Here is a 21,011-nt window from a genome sequence, read left to right as displayed (position 1 = left end):
TGAAAACAACCAACCAACCACCCATCTTTGGAATAGAACATGGCAGCCATTCTGTGGGAGGCTATTCACCTGCATGCACCCATGGTAGATGTTAGGAAGAGGTTAGACATTGTTGGGAACTGGAGTGGGTGGACTTAGGCAAGCCCAGAATGATTTGTTATCTTCCAGTTGCCCTGTCATCTCTCACAGATACTCTGGGAGGAGGCTGCCTGTCTTTGATCTGCCCACTGCTCAATAAAGTTCAGACATTCCTCTGTTCAATGCCAATCTCTCTGCCCTTTGTTACACCTGGTTCAAGGGATGCCATCCAGAACATGAGTGGGATAGCTGAGAAGGCCATTGCAGAGAATATAGGGCAATACTTTATGGCAGTGCTATGAATGCGATATAGTAGCATCTATTTTTTGACCTATCATCCTAAAGCTACAGATGTATAGTAAATGTTCTAAGTCAGTGACCATTGTTTATAAAACTAGTCTGGGATTTTACTCTAGATGTAGATTTTTGGGTCAGTTGCTAGATTGCATGCACAAGAACCATGCGCAATTACCACAATTAGGAATTCTGTTCTTATCGAACTGTTGGTCTGAATCCCTCTGAAAGCATGCAGTGACTCTGCATCTCAGAGGACTGTACACTCCTGCTAGGCCACACACACAATAGATTAGGTCACAGATAAATGATTGATTGTTGCATCAAGCATCTCCCCCATCTGCCACCAATTTATTTCCCTTCCTTTTCATATTAAAGGCTAAGAAGGAGAATTTTTAGCTGTGGTAGCAATGCCCAGCACTCCACCTCAATGCCATAGGATTTAGGAAAGGATTTGTGACTAAGTTCCTCCTCTACCTTGGTAGGTCTTGCGCTTATTGGTAGATTTTCTCACCTCAGTGATCTTCCCCACAGTCTGGATCAACTCCTCCTGTGTCTGATCAAGAGTTGAGAGGTGGGGGGGAGGGTGGAACCCAGGCCCACCTTCTACTCCAGGTTCCAGCCCAGGACCCTGTGGATTGCAGCTGTCTATAGTACCTCCTGTAACAGCTGCATGACAGCTACACCTCCCTGGGCTACTTCCCCATGGCCTCCTCCAATCACCTTCTTTATCCTCACCACAGGACCTTCCTCCTGGTGTCTGATAATGCTTGTACTTCTTAGTCCTCCAGCACCACACCTTCTCCCTCTCAGCTCCTTGTGCCTCTTACTCCCAGCTCCTCACACACACTTCCTCTCCTCTAACTCCTCCCTGCCTGACTGGAATGAGCTCCTTTTTAAACCCAGGTGCCCTGATTAGCCTGCCTTGATTAGCTGCAGGTGATCTAATCAGCCTGTCTGCCTTAATTGGTTCTAGCAGGTTCCTGCTTACTCTAGTGAAGCCCTTGCTCTGGTCACTCAGGGAACAGAAAACTACTCATCCAGTGACCAGTATATTTGCCCTCTACCAGACTCCTGTACCCCACTGGTCTGGGTCTGTCACAGATTATGCTGGCTGGGAATGGAGAAATGATGGGGCCTGAAAGATTTATGTCTCTTCATCTGATTCAGAGCTTGTCCATACCCATTCCTCACCTTAGGGCCCGGAAATCAAACCACCTCCAGAATTTGGCGTGTTGGGACTTTGCTTTTATACGTTATGTAAATGAGTGTTCTGCTTCCTAGTATTGGCACATCAAGAGAATATTCCTTGACTCATTGGACTCATGTGCCCTGGCTCCATTTGCACAGGATGCTGGGGCAGGTGCTTCCCTGCCCCCAGAAGCAGTGTCACAATTAGAGCTGGGTGAACTTTCCTTTGTCAAATGAAAAATGCATTTCTCTGTGCTCCAAGCTACTCATCAATTTGGGTCAAAGTCAATTAATAGTTTCAGCTGAGAATTTTTCAAAAATGTTAAAGTATTTCTGTGTTGCTGGCAGATTAGGTGTCAGCTCATGCCAAAGCCCCAGGCCAAGTCACTTACGTATTAATACAGATCAAAGTGATTGCTAAATGTATACGAGTGTATTTGGTGTTTAAACATCCTGAAAACTACTGGGATGTTACTGGCATTGTTTCATTTATCTTTACCCCGTTATAATGTAATAGCAAACATTTACATAGTGTGCACCCCTGTAACTAAATAACCCAATCAAGTGAGAAAGAAGCCTTGTGGAATGAAAATGAAGAACTTTACCAGAAAAGTGCTAATTTCAAAGCAAGTGGGCATTGTCTGTGATGATCAGAGGTCAAAGATGCTAAATGTACTCCTCACTCTCCATCATCACAGGGTAGTGATCCCATCCGCTTGTTTTCTGAGAGAAGAAACTCAATATGGATTTAGGGAAATGTCCTTTCTTTCTGGACTGATTGGACTCTTGCAAGGTGAAACAACTGAACAAGAAGACAAGAGATCCCCAGTGTTATTCTGGGTAACCCTGAGAGACTTTGGGGAAACTGGCAGATTACTACATCTCTGCTACCATTTGGAATTATGGATTGTGACTCACCTGTACATATATTTTGCCTCTCAAGAACTCTCTTTTCCTTTTCTTGGCTAATAAACCTTTAGTTTACTATAGAACTGGGTTCTAGAATTACTCTTGGTGTAAAATCTAAGGTACCAGTCAATCTGGGGCGAGTCTCCTGGGACTGGAAGGAACATAAATATGATGTGATTTTTGGTGTAAATGACCTTTTATCACAAATTCTAGTTTGTTTGGGTGGCTAAAGAGTCTAAGGGGACTGTCTGTGACTGGTACAGTGATCCAGGAGTTCACATTTGTCACTGGTGTGGTGAAATCTAATTATAGATCACACCACCAGTTTCGGGTCTCTGCCTCGGTTTCTGGCAGTCTGCCCTGAAGGAGGCACCCGTGGTCGTGAGCCACTCCACACAGCGTGACAATTTCATTTTGAAACTTTTTTCTTCAAATTGTTTCAAAATGTTGTTTTGAATGCAAATATGGCCACTTTTTTTAAACACCATGAAAAGGGGAGGGGTTTAAAACACCCAAAAAGGACAAATGAAGACAAAAATCTTTTAAAAAACCAATAATTTTAGTTGAGTCAAAGCAACTTTCAGTTCATTTTGTTTTTTGATTCAATTATTTTAATTGGTTTCTGTTCATGCAAACAGGATTTCCCCCCCCCCCCCTCAAGATTCTGCAGTTTGGTCCCCAAACTGCAAACTTCATTATTCAGTCAGCTGTATTCAGTCAGCAGACAATATTGAAAGCCGATATCCAGTTGCCCACCTTTGCCAGGGATGCAGTCCTGATGAGCATAGAGATCACATCACCCTGGCCCCAACTCAACAGGGTTCTTAACCACATGAGCAGTCTTAAAGAAGCTGATGAGAGTGCCCATGGGCTTAAAGTTAGGCACCTCACTGAACCAGGGCTGCTAATGGCATGTGACATCCCAGATGAATACAACAGTCTGTACAGTGTGAACCAAAAGCCTAGACCCAAATGAATATCACAAACCGGGAGAAAATCAGGATCTGGAATGGATTTTTGTACCTCAGGCCTATCGCTACTTTGGATCCAAGATAGTCTAACAAAGCACAGTCAGAGCCGTCCAGGGGGGGCAAATGGGGCAATTTTCCCCAGGCCCCGAGCCCCTTAGCCCTGCAAGCCCTAGCCCTGTGACGGTCCGGGTCTTCGGCAGCATTTCAGTGGTGGGGTGCCCCTTCAGTGCTGCTGAAGAAGTGGAGCAACTGAAGGGCCACCAGCCGCCGAAATGCCGCCGAAGACCTGGACCGCCGCCAGGTGAGTACAAGGGCCGCAGCTCCCCCAATTTGCCTCAGGCCCCCTGAATCCTCTGGGCGGCCCTGAGCACAGTGACCCTTTATATTCATCTGGCAGGCAAGGAAGAATTTCAGTGAAGAACTCACGCTGAAATGTACCATTTGTAATTGAAGGAAGAGTCCATTCTGAGAGGGGAAAGGTGGTCATCTGCATTGAGGAACATATTGCAACAACGAGCCAGTTTTTCAGAATGCTGCATGAGCAAATGCATCATCAAATGCATGTGTTGTAGGCTGCCTAATTGACATGTGCATTCACTGCAAACACATACGGGACCAGTACTGCAGATGTAATTTGTCTGTGCAGTTACAATGACTACACAGGTGGAGCAGACACAATTTGCTCTGGCAACACAAGCCAATATGTAAAACCCACAGGAAATACTCCAGGTACATTTCTCATGTGGCTTTATAGTTCATAAAAGGAGCTACTTTCACAGACAGTGAGCGTGATCACCACAGAACAGGTTCAGCATGAATAGCTGTAAAACTTTTACACCAAGCCACGCTAATGTGTCTCACCCCAGTAGGGTAGGGTCAGAATTGAGTTCAATCCTTGGTGTCTCCTGAGACTATACAATCGAGGCACCATTAGTGCCAAAATGTGGCAGCTTATCTGCTGCGGCCACACATGCATGGGTATCCGGACAGGAACAATCCAGCTCATGATGACTCTCACATTTACTGGATGAGGCTTAAAAGATGCTTTGGCATTTCAAGTCATTGAAAGGCCTGGTCAAGTCTGTCTTCAGCAAATGCCTGTTCCCCACCTACCACAGTGCAGAGCTGTCCTGAGAGGTTCAGAGGGTACAATCGACATACGTCTCCTCTGGCACATGCAAAAGAGGAATTTAAAAGAGACACTCCCCTGTGAAAGCAGGTGGCTTTCTATGGGACCTTGCCATCGGTGCCAATGGCAACAGGCTCGGGGCTGTAATTTCTGGAAGATAAAAAGACATCATGAAGGAGGTTGACACAATCTTGCTTCACAGAAATTATATGAAAACATCAGTGATATTGTTCACTCCTCCAGTGGCTTTGATCTAATGATCTCCAAGTGTTTTAAAAACGTCCATAACTAAGCAGCACAACGCCCCTCTCAGCTACGGAAGGAAGAGGCTGAAGTAAGACTCACTTAACTAACCACTATAACGCATCCATGAACATGTCAATTAGTAGTAAATTACACAAAGAAAGACACTGGGTCTACATATCTGTCCATCTTATAGTTCTGTACAGAGCCAGTGATGGTAGCATCTAAGCGTATCCTAAATGAAACTAAAGAACAATGACTATTGCCAGTAAAATACAGGTCTTAAAATTAGGTTAAAAACGAAAAGAGGACTATGTAAATGTGTTCTTTTACATCTAAAAAAGAGAAAGTCCATTGCACCGCTAACGGTGCAACATGGGAACCAGGATCGATAACGTAAGCCTATAGCTTGCCCTGGATAAACTTGTGATCTGCTAGGGTCATTCTGACATCCCTTTGTTTCTGTCCTCTTTCTAATTTTAATAACGTGTCATCTTGTAGATCATTTCGGTAGTTGGTGCTTTAGGAGGTTTGTGTTTGCCATTCTAGTTGCTAGCTACATAGCAGTTGAAGGATGGTGGAAAAAAAAATCTTTGGGTCCTGGGACAGGTGGTACTCTGCGCTGGGCCTGGAGGGACTATCATAATACAAATACCAGTGCTGGCACTATTAGGAAGAGAAGCAGCACGTTCAGACAGCAGCCACAGATAGGATGTTGCAGCCCAACCCAGTACTGCTTGGGGGCACAGCGCATTCAGGCTAAAAAAAGGGGGCAAGAGCTATCTCTGGAGATAAGACACACAAACAAGGAACTGGAGGTGTGAGGAAGACTATAACAAATTAGCTGTAACTTTGCTGTTTGTCAAAGAGGAATTTGTCTACCTATGTGTGTCGCTTCCTCTCACTTTGCAAATGGCACCAACACGCAGAGCATCTATTTAAGTTTCTAGGACTGTGGGAGCAAAAAATCAAATTTACAAGGCAGGGACAATGCTCAAGTGGAGTTTATATATCTCTAGTTTGGGATTAGCCTACAAGTGTCAAAGTGAAAAACTTTTACTCTTCCCCTGCATCAGCCACACTGCTTAGAGCTGGATAAAAACACTTGGGGGGAGAAATTTATTTGCCAAAAAAACAAAAAAAAAATGCACTTGCTGTTGACCTGAAACAAGTCATGAATTTGACATACGTTCACAAAATAGTTTCCGACCCCAAAGTTCTCTTGGCCTAGATTCACAAGGGGACTTTAGCACCATTCACAAAGCTACAAGAGGTGAGGGTGTAGCAGTATCAGCTTCCCACTGTCAGGGCACTCATGTGCAAGATACGGGTTCAATTCCTCCCTCTGTTGATACGGAGCAGGGATCTGAAATTGAGTCTTCTTCCCAGGAAGATGCCTTACCCACTGGACTGCAGAGTCATTTCTCTCACTTGCCATTCCCCAGCCTTTGTGACTATTCGGGTATTTTTATACAAAAAGTGGAATCACTTCAGCAGGAGAGACTTGCCTCTATAGTCAAATGGTTGAGGCATGGTCCTGGAAGAATTCAATGCTCATCTCCACATAAGGCACAGGGGGGAACTGAACTCAGCTCTTCCACATCCTGTGTGTGTCTTCATAATGTCTAACCTAGTGGTTAAGACAGAGCACATTATCCCATCCCTCCCGATCCACAAAGAAATTAGCCCTTTCAAAGTGCCCAGGAACAAAGCATTTCTGGTTAAATTAAACTTTGTTCTACCCAAAACAGACCTTGTCAATTCTGCAAAGGTTTCAGGGTTTTTTAGTTCAGTTTGACTTGAAGTAATTTTTTCTCCAAATTCCCCCCACCCCTAGGCACTGCCCAAAACTAGGGAGAAAAAAGTCAGTTATTTGCCCATCGCTACTGCTTGTGCCCATTGACATGGCACTGAAATTGGGTGCAAGATCCAAATGTCCATCGTTTAATCAAGTGGCACAGTCAAGTGTGCGCCACCTTGCTGGACTGGGAACACCTAGGAACAATAGTGCCACTTAATGAATTCTTCTCAGGGAGTTGAGAGCGGGCATGTACTTCCTCACTGCTGGGTTCAGCGCACAGGCAAGCTTTCAAATCCGTGTATGGTGGATGAGTCCTGATTTGAGGTCAGATCCGATACGCCATTTTCAAAATGGCCCTCTCTGGTTATAGCCAGTGCAGCACTTGAAGGCTCTCACAATGACTGGAGATGAAGTACTCTGTCCGTCTGCAGAGTAGCTCTAACAACTTCCCTGGCAATAGGACTACAGCATGACCTTAGAGCAGGGGCGGGCAAACTTTTTGGCCTGAGGGCCACATCGGGTTTTGTAAATTGTATTTAGGGGAGGGGGCCGTGGCCCGGTCCAGCCCTATCTGCCCCCCCAGGACTCCTGCCCCATCCAACCCCCCCGTTCCCTGACAGTCCCTCTGAGACCCCTGCTCCATCCATACACCCCTGCTCCCTGTCCCCTGACTGCCCCCAGACCCCTGCCACCCCATCCAACCCCTCCTCTCATTCCTGACTAGGGTGACCAGACAGCAAGTGTGAAAAATTGGGACGGGGGTGGGGGAGGTAATAGAATCCTATATAAGAAAAAGACCCAAAAATCGGGACTGTCCCTATAAAATCAGGACATCTGGTCACCCTATTCCTGACATGCCCCCTCCGGGACCCCTGTTGCCCCATCCAACCCCTCATCTCATTCCTGACGGCCCCCCTCACAACCCCTGCCCCATCAAACCACCCCTTCTCCCTGTCCCCTGACTGCCCTCCACTGCCCCATCCAACCCCCCTCCTTCCTGACTGCCCCCGGGATCTCTGCCCCCATTCGACCCTGTTTCTGCCCCAACCACCATCTACACCCCCACCCCCTGACCACCATGCCAAACTCCCCTGTCCTGTGTCCAACCCCCCCTGCTCCCTGCCCCCTTACCACGCTGCCTGGAGCACCGGTGGCTGGTGGTGCTACAGACACACTGCCCAGCTGGAGTTAGGCCATGCCACCACCGCTGCGCAGCACAGACACTTGGTCAGGCCGGGCTTTGCAGCCCCGCTGCCCACAGCATTGCACCGGTGGTGGAGCGAGCGAGCTGAGACTGCAGGGGAGGGGGCACAGCCAGGGAGGGGCTGGGGGTAGCCTCCTGGGCCAGGAGCTCAGGGGCTAGGCAGGACGGTCTTGCAGGCCGGATGTGGCCAGTAGTTTGCCCACCTCTGCCCTAGAGACAAGGTTACTTCATTCTCTGATAAGATAATATTGGCTTGCATTTAACCATGGGCAGGGCCCTACCAAATTCATGGTCTATTTTGGTCAATTTCATGGTCATAGGATTTTAAAAACTGTGAATTTCATTATTTCAACTATTTAAACCTGAAATTTCACAGTGTGGGGGGTTATAAGGTTATTGTGTGTGGGGGGGCAGTGGTTGCCTTACTGCTACCCTTACTTCTACACTGTTGCTGGGGGCAGCGCTGCCTTCAGAGCTGGGCACGAGGCCAACAGCTGCCACTCTCCAGCCACCCAGCTCTGAAGGCAGCACAGAAGGGTGACAATACCATGAACCCCCTAAAATAACCTTGTGGACCCCGCCCCGCAACTCCCTTTTGGGTCAGGATCCCCAATTTGAGAAAGGCTGGTCTCCTCATGAAGTCTGTACAGTATAAGGTAAAAGCACACACAAGACAAGATTTCAAGTGGGAGACTGGATTTCATGGTCCATGACACGTTTTTCCACGGCCACAAATTTGGTAGGCCCCTAATCAGGTGTCATTGACCACCAAACAGGAACCATTTTTGGCCAGTATCAACATGGGGCCAGCTACAGAAGCCCTTAGCAAAGACTCTCTGGAGTAAAGGAACCATGCCTGGAGGCTGCATGTGAGCTGGTGACCTAGAGATGACTTGGAATCTTATAATTAGGCCCAGGAGCTATTCAGTTCCTTCCGAAGGGAGGGAAGACACAAGCACCTACATTGAGAAGAAGCAAAGCTGAAGAACTCCAGTATTCTATAGTGTTGGTCTGAGTTCTTTAAAGTTGGCCACAGGACTAGAAATACCTTCATCTCTGAGCACACCTCCCATACGGTGTTGAAAATGTAACCCGACAGAGCCGCAGTAGGAAGGTAGAAGTGCTGGTATTTCTACTGCATGCAAACAGCCTCAGTGAGTGGGGTTCTGACTCAGACCCCCATTCAAGCCCCAGTAGATATGGATTTGGCTTTGCAGTTGGTTGTTCTTAGTGACAACTGCTCCCACTCACAAATTCCTGCTAAAAGTCGGTTGTATGTGCCCTGGCACGAATAGAGGAATGTGTCAGCTATCTGAAGCAGAGGTTGCTCAGATGGCAAGTCTCTTTACGTCAGTGTCTCAACCCTTAACTTTTCCATTCCTTGAAGTGTGCAGCTGGTAAGAAGAGTCCTGATAAGATCAGTTCCAGGCAGACTACGACAAAAGTGGAGTGTAGGTGTCTGGAAGATAACAGATATGTTCACACATCCATGGAGTTCTTAGAGCAGTGGGTGAAATCAACCTGCTGCCACATTCACTGCAGTATTTGCCCATGCAATCAGGGCTTGCTGGGACAAGTCTCGTTTCCTCTTGCAAAAAATGGATAATTTGCTTGTACACGTTAATCTGCTGAAAGATACAGAGTCAAAATGTCTATTGAATTATTCACCTATTTGTGCAATTGCTTATGTGAGTATAATAAAGATCATCCCTACCGAGACTTGGGGCAGAGGGACAATATTTACTTGTACAAACAATTCTCTTACCACCACCGCTCCCTGCTTATCTCCTCCAAGTACAGCCGCAGCGCTCCTTCCTCTGGGCCAAAGTCTGCTGCCTCCTATTGCTGACAGCTCACAAAGCAACCGCCACTTCCCCTCTCAAGTGCTGACTCATCCCCCTTGGCAAATTCAGGAAGCGATGAGTCACCCGGGCAGAGACATGGAGCTGATCCAGGGGTGTAAGGAAAACATCAGACAGACACCAGGCAATAAGAGATGTGGGGGACCAGAAGAAGGTAGCTAGAGAAGAATACTTAACTCTTCCTTGACGCTTCTCATCCATAGCATCCTGATCCCCATCTTAAGGAAGGCGAAAATAGGCAGAGTGGCGCAGTGACCCCAGGTCAGTGGCAGAACTGGAGCCAATCCAATCACTCAGTAAGGGTGAAGTTAGTAGCTAGGTTGACAGAAGCAGTCACTCGGGAGGTGTGTTCCTTCACCAACAGAAAAACTCCTGTCAGCGTAGTGTGTGTCTATGCTATGGGTTTCTTTCACCATAGCGTATACATAGCCGAAGAGTAGAGCTGGGCCAATAAATTGATTTTTCAGTTCACCTGCATTTACAAATAGAAAAAAAAAATATTTGGGGTCAAATTAACCATTTAATTTGATCCGAAATAAAATGTTCCGTTTTGGTTTTGAGCTATTGTTCTTTTAAACTTCTATTTTTTAAATAAATCGCAGGAAATTTCTAAATGAAATGGAAGAGTTTGTTTGTTTTAATTTTGATTGTTTTCAGTGTTTGGGGATTTTATTTTTGAACAAACAATTCAGGAAAGTCAACAGGAATTTGTGAAATGTTTCTGTGCACTGGAATTTGCATTTTTTTGCAGAGAAAAAGTTTCAGATGAAATTTTTTTTGCCCAGCTCTAATTAAGAGACCCTGGTCCTGCCCCGCTCTGCGAATTGCTTCTGTAGGGCTCTGGTGTGTGTCTAAGGCCTCTAGAAAGGCAAAGGATAAGATTACATCATGGAATCAAGGAGCAGTGAGTGACACTTGCCACCTAACCCAATAAGGTTCCTGCATCAACAGCGATGTGTGTTCCTCTTTTTACAAAAAGGATTTTAAAAATCAAAGTTAAAAAAAAAAGTCACTCTCTTTTTGTTTTGGCACAAGAGACGAGATGCAGAGTTAATGTTAAAGATAGGTCTGGCAAAAAAGCACCAGACCCTCAAACTTTTGGGATGTGCCTAAGGTCTCTGTAGCTCAGACCTGCTTCCATAAGATGGATTTTTATTGGGATGCCCAATCCAAATCTCTTTGGAAACATTCACATTCAGATCCCAACTTTGTGGTCTGAGTGCCACCATTAGTCAGCATAGCTGGGATCTTATTAACGGGAATCTCAAACGTTCCCCTCTTGGGACCTCAGGGCAGTGTTCTATAATATTTCCCAGCTGTGGAGTGATTTATTAGTACATGCACTGCAGTAATACCAGGAGGCTTCAGCCCGGAGAAGTGCGCTAGGTGCTGTACAGAACCTAGTGAGTCATACACCTCAGAAGCTTCCAATCTACACGCCAAGAAGGAGCCAAGGTGGGAGGTGAAGAAGAGAGCGGCAGTGACTTTCCTGGGGCCAAACAGCAGGTCAGTGGCAAATCCAGGGCTAGATCCCATGCCTTACCCACCTGACCCTACTCTTCCCCTTCCATAAAGGGATTTGTAAGCAGCCTTCCTTACTGTTCCGCTGGCCACCACCAGCTGCTTCCCTTTCCTCTGGAGCTTGCTAGTGCTACGCGTGTCTCCCCCCAACCCTGCCTTAAACCCAAAGGGGAGGTCCAATGTATGAGGCTTTTGGGGCCAGGAGAACCACATGGCAGAGTATGATCTGTTTAACCCAAATACACAAAGATTGCAGCACTTGCTCAATATGGAATTTGGTAAGAAACTAAACAGGATTCTGTTTATTCGGGCTAAAGCCCAATGGACCTGCTAACCTGAGGTTGTAAGCAAATGGCCACTCACGTTACTGCCTGGGCATCTTGTGTTTACCAGAGGAATCAGCAAAAAGGTTGTACTTGTAGATTAGCAAGCATGGGAAAGGAAATCCAGGATGTTTGTGTGGACATACCAAATGCACTTTTAGCCCATGGCTTTGGAAATTAGCCCCAACAGCTGGATGAAAGCCTTGAGCCTACACTGGCTCAAAGAGAGGAAGCCAGCGCCAGCATCCTATCTAACAGTCCTTGTTCAAGGCTATCATGAAAGAAACATTTTTCTGACCCTAAACATGAAGGAGAGAATCCCATCCTTGCCTTTGCACCAACAGCCCTCAGCATGGGAACCAGGGCACCAGCTATAGAGTGATGCACAGCTTGCAGGGCACAGGTGCCGGCTGAGGGCATAGAGAAGCCAGAGGGTGAGGTAGTGGGCAGATGGATCTCCAGCCCTATGTGCTGAGGGTTCAACCTATTCTAGTGCCCTGTCAGCTGTAATGGTTTGGTCTAATGTTGTTGCTTGGGTTTAGCCTGTGGGAGCTGGGTGGAGTTGGTAGCCTGTGGCATGCAGGAGATCAGCCTAGATGATCTGGTGGTCCCTTCTGGCCTGAAACTCTAGGCTACGAGGACACATGTAGGGCCACAGACTCAGCAGTGCTAGCCATGGGTGGCTATGCAGCTTCTCAGCATGCCGGAGAGCAGTCTGACCTCTATGCACCCACCCAGCCCCACAACAGGCAGATCCACGTGTAGCATGAGAAGATGGACAGTCCATCCAGTGTGACCCACCATTAAGAACAGACTGAGATGCTTTCCCAGGTCACCACTTCCAACAGGAGAGCAGGGAAAGCCTCAGTACCATGCAACACAGCCTGTCTGGCTATTCACATTCACTCCAAAAATGGCCAAAAGTTATGCTCAACTGAGGACCATCCAGCCTAGGAGTTCATACGGGGCCAGCATCCATTGCAGCCACATCTTCCATGTGGGTTACTGTAGTGGTGTTTGCATAGGCTGGGTTTGAACTTGAATGGGACGAACCATACTTATTGTAGCTGGGTTACTGTCACTAGTCAGCCAAACGAAGCGTCTCACATTCCTTCTCCTGGGCCGACCAATGCATCATTGTGCTGGTGTTCAAGCAGGTCCATTAGTAGTTGAATAAAGAGGCCATAGAGCTGAATGAATAATGGATTTTTCAGCATAGCAGTCAAACAAAACATCTGGCAGAACAATTCTATTATTTTAACTGAAACTGAAGTTTTTCCCCTTGCCCCAGTAGAAAAATTGTTTCCAGTCGAACAAAACATGTTGTTCAACCCTAAATGAAATTTGCAGTTTTTCCATTTCATTTTGGAAGACTTTCACTTTTTTTTTTTAATTGCTAAATTTCTTAATGAAATCCTGTTTTGAAATGAAAAGTCAGTGTTTCATTTCGAAACTGTCAAAGTGAAATGCTGACACGGATTTTTCTTCCAGCTGAAACTATTTGCAGAATTTGATCCCACGTCACAAATAATTTTGATGGGCCCCAAAATGCATTTTTCAGCCTTCTCCAGAGAATAAATCACTCAGCACTAGGACTGAGGTATGATGACTCAGCTAGCTCCTTAAAACAGGATAATCTCATGCTCATCTCAGGCAATTGAAAGTAAATCTTACATTACAGCACCCTCTTGTGGTAGAATTACAGAACTACATGGCTGTAACGTACATAGAAAATATCCCAGAAGTGATGCGCACCTCAGAGTACCCAGGTCTTTATTTCTCACCGAGGACAGAATTGTCCCCCTGGCTTGTCTAACTTCATAGAACAGGAAGCTCTCTGTAGTTAGAGATTACAACCAGGTTCTGGTACTAGCCCTAGTTTCAGATAAACCCTTTGTCACACAAATTGACTGATGCAAGTGGTTTGGCTTGAAAATTACTAGGTTTATTCTGACAGGTTTCAGAGTAGCAGCTGTGTTAGTCTGCATCAGCAAAAAGAACAGGAGTCCTTGTGGCACCTTAGAGACTAAACACATTTATCTGAGCATAAGCTTTCGTGGGCTAAAACCCACTTCATCGGATGCATGGAGTGGAAAATACAGTGGGAAGATATATATACACACACACACACACACAGAGAACACAAAAAAAAATGTGTTGCCATACCAACTCTAATGAGACTAATCAGTTACGGTGGGCTATTCTCACCTATTACCTTAATTGATTAGTCTTGTTAGAGTTGGTATGGCAACACCCATTTTTTCATGTTCTCTGTGTGTGTATATATATCTTCCTACTGTATTTTCCACTCCATGCATGCGATGAAGTGGGTTTTAGACCACAAAAGCTTATGCCTAACAAATTTATTTAGTCTCTAAGGTGTTCTTTAGGCTTATTCTGCAAGTGCAGGAGAATTTTTCAGCTGTGTTTGAAGAGAATTTGTCTTGTGTTTGAGTTACAGGTCACTTTAAAAAAAAAATTAATCCCAATAGGAAACTGACTCTTCTCTGTCCTTCATTTCCTACTAGCAGCTAACTTTCCATATTGTTTACATCTCCTGGAAAACTTCTCCACCAGCTGTATTTGCTTAATTATAATGAACTTTCTTCAAAGTTATTTATGCACCTACTTGTAGTGAGCAGAGATGTGCGTGAACAGTCTAACTGCTAGAGGGGGAACCTTAAAGAACATATGGATTTGTTAGCTCTGTGTCACTGCTGCAGAGGTTTGGCCTCAGCTCAAGGGGATGAGATCTGAGGTTCGAGAACCAGCATACAAACCCTGGATTTCCACCCTTGTGTGGATTATTTAGTACCAGTGATTATTTGCAGAGGTGGTTTTGTTGCAGAATGGTGCCCTGTGGTATTTTTCCTGCAGAAGATGCAGATAATTGGTGAAGCTCATCTTACATCACCCTGATTAAGTGGTGGAGCCAAGAAACTTCTGAACATGATTTGCTTCAGAGGAAGGCTCAGCAAAACTATTCAATAAATAGTTATGGGACAACCTGGCCCTAGAGAACATTCCTCCAACCCTCACAAGTTAGAGAGTGACTTATGCCTTGAAATAAGAGGGTTTAGATTTCCCTTCCAAACACTCACTTGGTTTTTTAGTATTTATTAAAACTCTGGCTATTATTCTCCATGTAAATGTCTAAGCCCTGTTTCAATCCTGCTAAGCCCCTGGTTGCTGTGATACCTAGTGGCAATGAGTTCCACAGGCTCATTGTGTGAAAGTTCAGTACAGCTCTTGGGGTTCACAAACATTTGATTACGCAGAAGTCATCTGAATACTCCAGTGTAATAAGACCTCATATGAAGCCTAGTGAACCAACCCCAGCATTCTGAGCTGCAAAAATATCTACACATCTGGTTTTTGTTTTGTTTTTTCACTGGAACCAGTGACACCCGTGTATCTTCCGGTCAGACAGTTCTACTATCACCTGTCTGAGCTGCTGCATCCAAAGTGAATCTAATTCTTAAATGCCTGGGGCCCAGCCTGACAACCCATGGGAGTTGAGTTGCGGTCTTTTCTCAGGCTTTCCTCCTTTGGCAGTGGGAGGGAGGAAAGTGATCAGAGAAGCAACGGACAGATGGTGATGAACTGGTCAGAGTGAACCATTGCAGATTCTGGTGATGTCACCTAATGAGGATGCTGAAGCTGGTGAGGAGAGGAAAGGGAGGAGGGCCTGTTAGACTGAGGAGTCTTGGTTTGATGCCTTTGTTAAGAAGCCTCAGGCTGCTAAAGGAGGGCATGTGAGGGGAGCTGGAGCTCAACCATTCATTTTTAATTGGTTGATGAATTAACCAGCCCTCCCACTATCTCAGACAGCAGCTGAATAGCCAGATTCTCTCAATGCCTGGGATGGGGCCAGCTGGCCACCCTGCAAAGCCATTAGGAGCAGGATGCTGGCTGCTGTGTACGCAGCAATCCCTTCCATGATCACTTCACCATGAGGGACACTTTACAGGCCCTCAGTCAGCACCCCACAGAGATGAAAGGGGGTCAGGGATCTGTCAGGAGCAGGCTGGGAGGTGTAGCTGGGGGGAAAAGTTGTGACTTTCCAGGCTGAAGTTACACAGTTCACCCATTTCACAGGAGGGTGACAGCAAACCAGGTACTGGCTGAGTTTAGGTTGAATCTCAGTGAAAGTCCAGGGGCACCAGCTTGAAAAAATACAAAAACAAACCAGGCTTATGCTATATCCACATTTCACAGGGCTCTTGTAATAACCAGCCTGGACCATTGCTCTTTTGGCTTCAGGTCATAGCTACTTTACAGGAATAAAGTGGCCCTCTGTGGAGTCTGATCCTCCACGGGGTTTCAGTACAGTCTAAAAACAGGCAATATGCCCAATCAGCCGAACCTGTACAGCTAATAATGCAGACGCACTGGAGCTTGGTCATTCCCATCACTATTGCAAAGGATCTGAAATATTGTGGTATTCTTCAGAATCGTTTCTTCTCATTCCTTCCTGCACACTTCCCCTCTCTGCTGTCTGAATGATCCCGGCCATGAACCACAAACAGCACCTGGGACGAATGTGAATACAACCAAACAGGGCCGTCCTTAGCCATAGGCAGAACAGGCAGCCGCAGAGGGCACCACTAGGTCTGGGGGCACAGCTCTGCTGGGAGCCCGGACAGACGAGAAGCAGTGGAGCATGTAAGAGCAGGGCTGCTGAGTCCTAGAGAAAGCCCAATGCAGCACAGTCTGAGGGAGGGGATTGGCTGCTGGGGTCTCTGGGAAGGGGGGGAAGGAACTCACCTGCGAGTGTGACTCCTTGCCGCGGCATGAGGTGAGGCAGAGTCAGTGGCTCTGGCAGTATCCTTTGTTGTCCCCCATAACATCCATTCTTCTCCCCCCTACCCCATGGAGCACCCCACCTTTCTCCCTCCCCCCACAGAGCACCCCTCTCTCCCCACTCCCCTCCCTGACTGCCTACTGAGGAATGAAAGTGAAAGTAACTCACTTCCTTGGCAGGCAGCCAGGATTGGAATGGTCACACAGGACTGAGCTGGGGATAGCCAGATAGCATGTGCAAAAAATCAGGACAGGGGGTTGGGGTAGGGTGAGCAGATGTTCCACTTTTATAGGGACAGTCCCAATTTTGGGGACTTTTTCTTCTATAGGCTCCTGGTGCCTATATAAGACAAAGCCTCAAATATCAGGACTGGCCCTATAAAATCAGGATCTCTCGATCTGGTCACCCTAGCTGGGGAGCGCATCTCTCCCCCAGGTGAAGCGGCACAGGGCAGGATGGGCTGTTGTGGCTCTATAGGTGCCCCGTCCCTGAGATCAGATGCTGTGCTAACTTCACTATGGTCCGTTGGGCTGGCGGTGGTGCCCATTGGCGTGTGATCAGACCTGAGGGTTTGCTGCTGCTGCAGCCACTCTGCACCCCAAAAGGTGGATTTTGGGGTCCTGCAGTTTTCCACCTATCTCCTCCTCTACTGCAGCTGTTGGACCAGCAGGCTGGGGGTTGAGCCAAGCATGAAAGCAGTGCTGTGCTGCCATTTAGATTGTCATTTAACAAATTTGTTTGCCAAAAATGCTTGCTAACAATCCTGAATTCAATTTCAATTAAAAAAAAAATCAATATCTTAGCCAAAAACAGAAAATTAAGTTGTTGACAATTATTTGTGACAAGTTTGGTATGGGGAAGGGAGTGGGCCAGTTTTCATCAGAGAAACAAAAAATGTTGACTGACTTTCCTATAGCCCTGTTACTGCTAAATAGAGCCCTCCAACAACTGTAACATGCTCATCTCCTTACTAGTGTACAGAGCAGGGGTTCCCAAACTTTAACAGCCCGCGAACCCCTTTCACTAAATTGTGACATGTCCTGAACCCCCTCCTAAAAATGAATATTTTCAGGGATTTACGTTTAAATTTCCTCAGTGTGATGGATGCCCCAACTGCCCGCCCCATTCTTCCTGGGGCTCAGTCTGGGGTTCGGGCTGCCGGCTCCCCCGCTGATGGGGGCAGGGCACAGACTGCCCAGCCTTACTCTTCCTGTTACTCAGGCTGCCAACCCCACACAGAGCACTGGGGTTCAGGCTGCTGGCTCCCTTGCTGACCACCAGGACTTGGGCTGTCAGCCCCAACTGCCCGGCCCCACTCTCCTGGGGCTTGGGCTACCAGCCCCGCACGGAGTGCAGGGGTTTGGGCTGCAGGCTCCCACGCTGACCGCCAGAACTCGGGCTGCCAGCCCAAACTGCCCAGCCCTGCTCTCCCTGGCGCTTGGGGTGTCTGCCCTGCAACTGGGTCCCATGTGCTGTCTCCAATGCCCAGGGTCCTCTGGCCACCATTAGTGAAATTTTTCTGGCGAACCCCCTGTAATGTTCTGCAAACCCCCAGGGGCTCACGAACCTCAGTTTCAGAACCACTGGTATAGAGCAGGGGTCAGCAACCTATGGCACACGTGCCAAAGGTGGCATGCCAGCTGATTTTTGATGCTCTGGGATTCCGGCTGCTGCCCCATTGCCAGCTGAGGTCCCAGCCGCCGACCCCACTCAGCACCTGTTGCTGGCCTGGGACCCCCCCAAGGAACCCCAGGCTGGCAGCAGGCTAAGCAGGCCAGTGGCTGAGACCCCGGATGAGCCATTCAACCCACTGTCGGCCTGGGGTTCCATTCACTCAGCTGGCAGCAGGCTGAGCGGGACTAAATTCAACAAAATAGGAAAACCAAGAGCAACTAATGACAAAGTGCAAGAACCTAGAGAGCCTTCTGAAGCACGGTGATAGTTTTGATTTAAATGGACTTGAACTATACGAAGAATTGAGTGCACTGTCATCAGTTGCCACATGCAAAATCGATGATCGACATTGCACAGTTTATTCATACCAGCAATCTTCTTGATGTGTGTGTGTGTGTGTGTGTGTGTGTGTGTGTGTACATTGCCACTCGTATTCTACTGACAATTTCTGTAACAGTAGCATCAGGAGAACAGAGTTTCTCAAAACTAAAGCTCATTAAAAACTATCTCGGCTCTACAATGAGTCAGGAATGCTTGACTGGTCTTGCTATTCTTGCAATCAAACAAGACATCACTTTGTCTTGGTCATACGATGACATTATTATTGATTTTGCAGCCAAAAAAGCCAGAAAAAGATTGCTTTTAATTAAAAACAAATCCTTGTTTCAATACCTCTTCATATAAATTTCCAATAAAATGGTGACAAATTAAAAAAATTATATTATTTGCATCATTCTGTCAAATCAGAAGTTTTTCTATAGTGCTACTTCATCAGCATTACAGTGTGCTTCATTAAGTTAAACTGGTTTTAACAACATGCATGTGGCAAGTTTTCCAATACTGTAAGCTTATGTTTGTGTTGCTCAGAGCACGTCAGGCACAGGGGCACCAGTTTAATAATCCCACTAGGGCACCATAAATCCTAAGGATGGCCCTGCAACCAAACAAGGACATTTCTACAGGGAAGCGATGTCAGCTCCACATCTTCTGCTCAAGCTATAATTTAAGGCAGCTGATCTGCACTGATGGATTCTCCTAACTTGTGCAGAAAGAGGAGCTCATTCAGTCTGATCAATGCCCAAAAGCCCACTGCTTACCCCAGTGTATGGCAGGAAGGCAGACAGCCCAGTGGGGGCTGAATTTTAAAATGGAATCACTATGGCTTGAAACAAGCAACTGTAACCTCAGGAGTGGGGGGAGCAGGGGGCAGTCCTGTGCCTTTCCTCTCCCCGTGCTGAAGGGATGACACTGCTCAAAGAAAACTCCCCTATGGACTGGCTGATGGGGCTGCAGCTGGTTTTCCTACTTCTACTGTTCTGCTCAGCGTAGCCCATCCCAATCAACTCCTAGGGCTAGTCCCGTGGCACACTGGACACCAGGTACATATCAGCTGCCTGCTTTCAAGTGCGTTTTGTGATTAACTTTCCCTCCTTTAAGTGAGGGTTAGTCTCCAGCTACACCCAGTGCCCCAGAGAATGACTGCACGTCACAACGACCTTCAAACGCACTTGCCCAGCACACGGTCATGTTGCGATCACATTGTCCCAGCAACTTTTAAAAGACTCATTGGACATCTTCTCTTCAAGCTGAAAAAGCAAACAGCCTTGTTTGCAAGCATCAAGTACAACAATGACCCCTCATGTCAGAGCAGCTGGGAACTGCAGGAGATACCCAAGACGACCTCTGTGTTATACAGAAGCTTCCTTCTAACTTTGACACTCTGCAAATTAATTTAAATTGGGAGAATAAGAACCTGATCCAAAAAATCAACAAGCATCTTGCCTTTAGCTTCAGATCTGTGTGGTTGATTTTCATGTCTTACCTAATAGCACCGTAGGTGCAGGCAGAAGTACGGTGACAAGAGGCAAAGGCTTACGTTTTTAGTTGTAACCTGGACATGAAACAGAAGCCTTGGTCGGCACAACAAGAGGTACTGGAAAACACTGAGAGTTAAATGTTGTACAACTACTACTGACTGTCCTTGTACAGCCATATAAAAATGCTCAGTCTCTCCATTTTTACAGGTCTGGTGAGTCAGTAGTAAAAAGGTTAGGTCCTTCGGAGACTCGTTCAGTTCCTGAATGGCAGCAACCGTTAAGAGACAACGTTGGCCCACATTGCCTTATAGTGAGTAACTTTACTCCATGAGGTTGTTGTGCATTATAGCAGCTAGTGGCTCCGAGATTGGGGCCCCAGGGGCAGGCTAGGCAAAACAAAACAGACGAGAGGCAATTCACAGGATGAAACTAACAGCAGGGAGTGGCCTGTTTACAAGTAAAGACAAGGTATTGGTCTGGTCTATCATGGAGTGCCGAGCGCCACACTGAATCCTACACCGAGGCGGCAAGCGGACAGCCCGCTTGTCTCATGAAAGGAGGATCACAGTCAGCCTGGCCATACTGCACTTCAAAGATATGGAGCCAATAATACTCTACAAGCCACTAGAGGAACTAGTTAATTAAGTCCTGACTCTAGAACGTGTGTTATGATTTAATATTATATGCAACCATTTGTTTCCAGCACTTCTACTTGAATCTGAGTTCTCTGAGAAATAACCTTATAGCTGATCTTACTATAAACATGTCTAAGTACTGTGTGTCCAGCAGAGCAGTGATTGGAGGTGGAACTGGTAAGTTGGGGGGGTACTGTTTCTTTGGAAGCAGTATTCACAGGTTTACTGAGAGTCTCCAGTGAACCAGGGGCTGGACACTCCAGGGAGTTGGCCTGTAGACACAGTGAGGCCTGCAAGACCTAGAGGGGAGGGCTTGTGTTGATGGTGGTTTCCTTACACCCAGGGTACGTGGCAGCAAGGGGCCTCACAATCTAGGGTACCCTGGGTAGCATTAGGGTTGGCAACGTTCTAATCGCACAAAACCAAAACACACTAGCCCCGCCCCTTTGTGAGGCCCTGCCTTGCTTCTTCACCAAGACCCCGCCCACCACTTACTACATTCCCCCTGCCTCAGTGAATCACTCTCCCCCACCCTCACTCACTTTCATTGAGGGA

General features: G+C 46.8%; 1 long non-coding RNA gene across 1 annotated transcript; it reads right to left on the bottom strand.

Annotated features, from left to right (window-relative positions):
• Positions 1-1,605: 1,605 nt before the first annotated feature.
• On the bottom strand, positions 1,606-9,719 carry LOC127047132 (uncharacterized). Its single transcript, XR_007773301.1, has 3 exons — positions 9,586-9,719; positions 4,557-4,722; positions 1,606-2,365 (listed from the first exon to the last, which is right to left on the bottom strand). It is a non-coding gene; the product is annotated as an uncharacterized LOC127047132 (long non-coding RNA).
• Positions 9,720-21,011: the final 11,292 nt, after the last annotated feature.

The sequence above is a fragment of the Gopherus flavomarginatus genome, chromosome 3 (assembly GCF_025201925.1).
Source record: "Gopherus flavomarginatus isolate rGopFla2 chromosome 3, rGopFla2.mat.asm, whole genome shotgun sequence".
In the NCBI taxonomy this organism is placed as follows: Eukaryota; Metazoa; Chordata; order Testudines; family Testudinidae; genus Gopherus; species Gopherus flavomarginatus.
This window is presented reverse-complemented; position numbering and strand designations above follow the sequence as displayed.